Consider the following 5,870-nt stretch of genomic DNA (forward strand, 5'->3'; position numbering starts at 1 on the left):
GCTTTGTTTAGCTCTCTGTAGTCCACACAGATCCTCCATTTTCCATTCTTCTTTGGGACAAGAACCAAGGAGACACCCACTCATTATCTGAGATGGGGTAAATGAACCCTGCATCCAACAACTTCTGTAGTTCTTCTTTAACTATATCCTTGAGGGTTGGGTTCATTCTCCTCTGAGGTTGGCACACTGGCTTGTAGCCTTCCTTGATGTAAATGTGGTGAGTACACACCGAAGGGTGCACTCCCTTCATTTCCTTATAACTCCAGGCAAAGGCATCTAGATGCTCTCTTAGCATGTCACATAACTCCTTTTACTGATGTGCAGAGAGAGGGGTTAATTTTCAACGTTTTTTCTGGACCAATTATATCATCTTGACATGAGTAGGACTTGATTCAGCTAGGCACAAATCAATCCAAGGGTTATCTTCAACTTTCTTACTAACTCATCAAGAGACATGGTGTTGGGGGACTGATTCTGGAGGATTTGATCAATCAAGTTGTCTTCATCAGATTTCCCTCCTCCTATAGTAGCATCTAGGGTACATACTGGGTAAGAGGTGGCAAAGTAGACTTCATCTTCCTCCTCCTCTTCCAACCATAAAGATAAGTCATGCTCCAGAGATGGTTGATCAGGAGGGTACAAGACCAATTGTTTAGACAGATGCCCATTTTTAATGGTCATATTCCTAGCCTCGCAGCTTATGTAAGCATCAACAATGGCTAACCATGGCCTTCCAAGGATGAGAGGATAACCATTGAATTTGGTCTTAGGTTGGAGTACTAAGAAGTCAGTAGGGTATTCCTAGGAATCAATGGAAACCATCACATCCTCAACAACTCCCTCAGGAGCTACTATGGATCTATCTCCAAGTTGCAAGATTGTTGCAGTCTTCCTTAATGATCCTTGTAGATTTGGTTTAAGCATATTCTCCTTAGTCATCACATTGATGGTAACCCCAAGATTGGTCAAGGTATGGGGGAAATGATACCATCGATGTGCACATCTACCATAGGACTTCTAGGGTCTAGATACTTTTGGCAAATCACTCGCCCCAACATTAAGTCAGACAACTGTCCAATGACATTAATGGTAGGGTGTCTTTCTTTCACCTCCTAGGATTTTTAAGAATTTCTCCTTGATTAACTTGTTATAGATGGGGACATCCTTGATAGCTTGGAGGAGTGTGATTTTAACACACAAGTTTTTCAATTCACCCAAAAGTTCAGTCTCTTCTTGGGGTGCTGGATAGGATGGATTAATCTCTCAGGAAAAGGAGGTGGCTTGGCTTGAGGAACACTCTCCTTATTTTCCTCTTCAAGCTCCTCAGGTGGAGATGAGGGTTGATTATTCAAAACCACTCTTCCAGACCTGAGGTTGATTTCTTGAATTTCCACAACATAGGTAGGGTGGGATGTCTCTCCACTATAAATTTGTTGTGCATGTTTATTATTTGGGTTTGGATTTGGCTATGCAGACATCTGAGGTTTCTTAGGTGGAGTAGGGTGAAGGATTTGTGGTTAAGATGGAGGTGGAGGTAGTAAGGCTAGAGATTGGTTGTATGGGGGCCTCCACCCCTGTGATGGTGTATTCCACTGAGGTTGTGGGGGAGCATATGGCTAAAATGATTGATTTGCAGGCTAGGAATGGTATTGAGGTGCAAAAGACTAGGGAGAAGGTGTGGACCATGAAGGATGAGCAAGAGGACACCAAGGGGGAATGGATGCATTCTAGTTAGGGTTGTAATATGAATAGGACGCCCCTTGCATGCCTTGTTGGTATGGTTGAGGTCCTTGAGGCCTCCTTTGGTTGATATAGTAGAGTTGTTCAGTCACACCTTCAGTTCCTTGATACACAACTTTCAATCCAGGCAGAGAAGGGCACTTTTTTGTGGAGTGGTTTTCCTCACAGACCGAGCAGATCTCTATAAGATTAAATGGAAATTCATTTCTAGGGTGCCTTTTGGCGCATCTAGGGTAAAAGACAGCTAAGGCTCGTTATGCTTCCTCTTGATCTGCATGGTGTCCATTTGTAGAGCAAGTGTATGAAACATTTCACTCTTGAAGTCTTCCAACATGTTCCCAATTTCACTTTTGATGGATGTGTTGGAGGAGGATGAACTGGCCAAAGCTTGACTAGCCATACCCTTCTTTCTAGTTGCCCTAGAATGATTTTTAAAAACTATATTGATATCATCATAGGATAACTGGTAAATGTCCCCTCCCGACAGCATGTTTAGGGTTTCTAGGAGATCTTCCTTGATACCTTTAAGAAGGACTAGCTTGAGTGATTTAGGATTGAGGGTTCATCTGGCCCTTTTGTAACTGAGTTGGAACCTTTCCTCATAATCTTCCAAAGACTCATCATGTCCCAAGGTCATTCTAAATATTTCCTCTTTGGTGTCTTTGGACTACAATAATCCCTATACTTATTGTTGAAATCTTGCTGCATTTAAGCCCAGGTAGTGATGTTGTCCCCAGGTAAACCCATGAACCAGCACAAGGCTGCATCCTTAAGGGTGGATGGGAACAATTTCAACTTATGTTTGTCAGAGGTATAATCATAAGTTTTGCATATGACAACAAAATAAAACAAAAAGGTATTAGGGTCCTCTGAGGTTAAGCCATGGAATTGAGGAAGGGCAGAGGGACTTATGTTTTTCATCCTAACATCTCCATTAGTTTCTCTGATGGGAAAAGCATCCTCAGTTTTGTTTACATCTCCATTTCGGTTTTCAATCCCATTTATATTTTCAGCCATGGTGTAGGTTGGTGGAATGTTTTCTCCTTCTTTTTCTCCAATAGGCTCTTCAATCCTCTAGTTCACAGCTACCGAAAAGGAGGGAAGGTTGGTTGTTATATGGTGTTGGGGTATTTGGCAAAAAAATTCCTAAGTTGTCTCTACTCCTACGAGGCATGAAAGGAATTTGTTTTTTCTTTTTTAGGGTTTTTTTTTTTTTTTCAGAACTACTTGCAGAATGAAAGGAAATCAAATATTGCAACTATTTGTTGAATGCAAAACAAAAGGAAAGCAAGAATTATATCTATTTAATGAATGTTAAATGGAAAGGAAAGCAGAAATCACATCTACCTAGACACCTCCCCAATAACGGTGCCAAAAAGTGATGAGCCCCAATATTGCAGCAAGGATGTTGCAACTCCTAGGGCTACCAACTTTACTTTATCAACCGGGGTCCGTACAAACTTGGAGGTGACAATGTTGTATACACAGTAGATGTAATAGTCTACTCTTTTCACTTTTCAACTGGGTGATACACCGCTAGGGTTTTTCAAACCAACCTTCTATTGACTAGAAGGAGTCTGACTACTAACAGCAAATGGAAAACTATCTTTAATGCAAAAAGGAAATGTTGCCTACTTTAGGAAATGAAAATGTTGAATTGGAAAGTGTTATGAAGTGACATGAAATTATCTAGCTAAGCATTTACACATATTACTTGCAAAAGAGACCTAATTTAACCTTGAATCCTAATATCTAGTTATTTAGACTAAGTAAGAATTGAAATTATCCTAAAGCTACTATGACTATTGTATGCATGTACTAACGAGAAATTGCAGAAAAGAGTCTTTTAGAGTTTCAATTTTATAAATGTAAATGCTAAGTGAACCAATCTGATCTTTTGCACAGGAGAAAGGCATGGGGGAATAGGTCCATAATGATATTGAGGGTATGGAAGCCAAGTGGAGGCCTAACCTAAGATCAGATGACCATTTCTGCTCAATTCAGGCTTAAAACAGGTTGCTACAAGGTTTCCTGTAGTACTATAGGATGTCCTGGTTTACTACAGGAAACATGCTAAAAGCTATAGGAAGGTAGGAGAGGTGGAATAAAGTGTGGGAAAGGTGTCTGATGGTGGGATAAGGCATAGAGGAGGTGTACACTACCCAAGGCTCAACCCAACTCTTCAAGATGGTTGGATTTGCTCAAGGAAGATGTCCACTTTGCTACAAAACATAAATTCAAATTAGGGGTTGGTAGACTTTGGCAGTATGGGTGAAGAAGACTTGGATGAGGCTGGTAAAATGAGTTCTCCCTATAGATCAGAAACTCTTGCAACAACACACATTATTTCCTTCATTTATGCATAACTTCATTTAAATATGGAAAAGATGAGTTGAATTTAGGAAAAACAGAGTTATTGATGGCTAATGGTGAAATCTGTGAAATACAATGCTTTCTAGACTACAACAACTTCAAGAAACCAAAATGACAACTGCAGGTACTTCTAAGGAATTATAAATAGTAATCTACTCAATCAAGAACCCTAGTCATGCAATGATCTAAAGAGACAAATCTATTTTTGGGGTTGTGAGAGTGGGGCCCTCAAACCATGATCCCATGAGGGAGATGAGGAAGAGGCCATTATCACAAGATTTTCTGAAGTATTCACTTTCACTATTGTACCACTGATCTACCTTTTCAACTAATGGAAGCAAAACTAAACAATCATTCAAGTACTTGTAAATGAAATAAAGCAGAAATAACTTCAACAACTAACTATGAATGTAATCTAAGCATACATATACAAAAAGAGGAACCTCTACTGCTAGGGTTGGGCCCTAACCCAAGAGCTTCAACTCTTTGAGTCAACTCAGTGTTGGATCAAGGAAATTCTTCTCATTCTCATCAAAATTTCAAAAATAAATATGAGTAATAAGTCAAAATGTCTTAGCTCTAAAATGCCTCTTGGCTACCATAAAACATCGAATCCTAATGAGGCCATGGGCCTTCTTATTTATACAACTGAAGCTACCAAGAACTTCCTTAAAATTAGGGAGGCTTGGCTCTCAAAATCAAGATTAACTTGTCTTCAACTATCACTGGCTTGGCTGCCAATGAATTCATTGGTCTTGGTTTCTTGTAACTCCGAGTTGATGAGATCTGGTGGAGGAATCTTCGAGTGATTGAGGAGTTAAGGAGGGATATCCAATCTACTTTGAGGTCCTACACTTAAATTAGCCAAAAACTGCTCCAAATCCTACAATTAATGCACATTAGGCCACATGACATAAGATCTCATCTTTACCCTTCTCACTAAGGAAAATATAATACAATATGTAAAGAAATGTGAGAAAAGTTGATTTTAATAAGCTGGAGAGTGGCATTAAGGTCCATATAATTTACCTATTGATGAGCCTCATCACTAATAGTGACATTGGGTTCTACATCAATGATTTGTTTCCCCTTGTAGGGGTCTGGTTCACAGTTGGAACCTACATCTAACTCTGAAGTTTTCATTGCACCCACCAAGGACTGCTTTGCGTGACACTCATTTGTGTTATGAGTGGGGCTCTTGTGGAACTCACACCACTTTCTCATGTCCTTCTTCATCTTCCCATTGTTATTATTCACTTGTGGCTTCGATGGGTTATCCTAGGTTGTTCCACCTTATCTCTATCCTTTGTTCTGTAGTTTGGTGGTGCCCTTGCCCTACTTTGGATTCACTTAACCTAAGTCTCACTCTCTTGTTTAAGTTTTTTCTCGATTGGCGTGGCATATTAGTGTGTTACGGTAAGAGAGGAGATGTCCAAGAACTCCATATCCATCTAGATGTATTTTTGCAAACAACCATGATCCTTGAGCACCATATGTCACTCGCAGTATTTGATACCCAACTTTGTGTGTAGAGTACTAAAGTTATTCGTGAAATCTGGCACAACTTGGTCCCTTTCCCGCCATAGTGTGGTCCATTTTATATACTTTTATTTGTAGCTTCCAACATGGTAATATTGTTCCTTCACAATATCCTTAAGAGTTCCAAGAGGGTGCGACTGAAAACAGTGCAGACTCCTTCATGGCCCTTTTCCCACAGTAATCTTCCCACTAGTCCCTAATGAGGGGGGAAATTTAGG

Source organism: Pinus tabuliformis, chromosome 5_1, assembly GCF_031772625.1.
Source record: "Pinus tabuliformis cultivar Carrire ecotype Pingquan chromosome 5_1, CPIR1, whole genome shotgun sequence".
Taxonomy (NCBI): Eukaryota; Viridiplantae; Streptophyta; class Pinopsida; order Pinales; family Pinaceae; genus Pinus; species Pinus tabuliformis.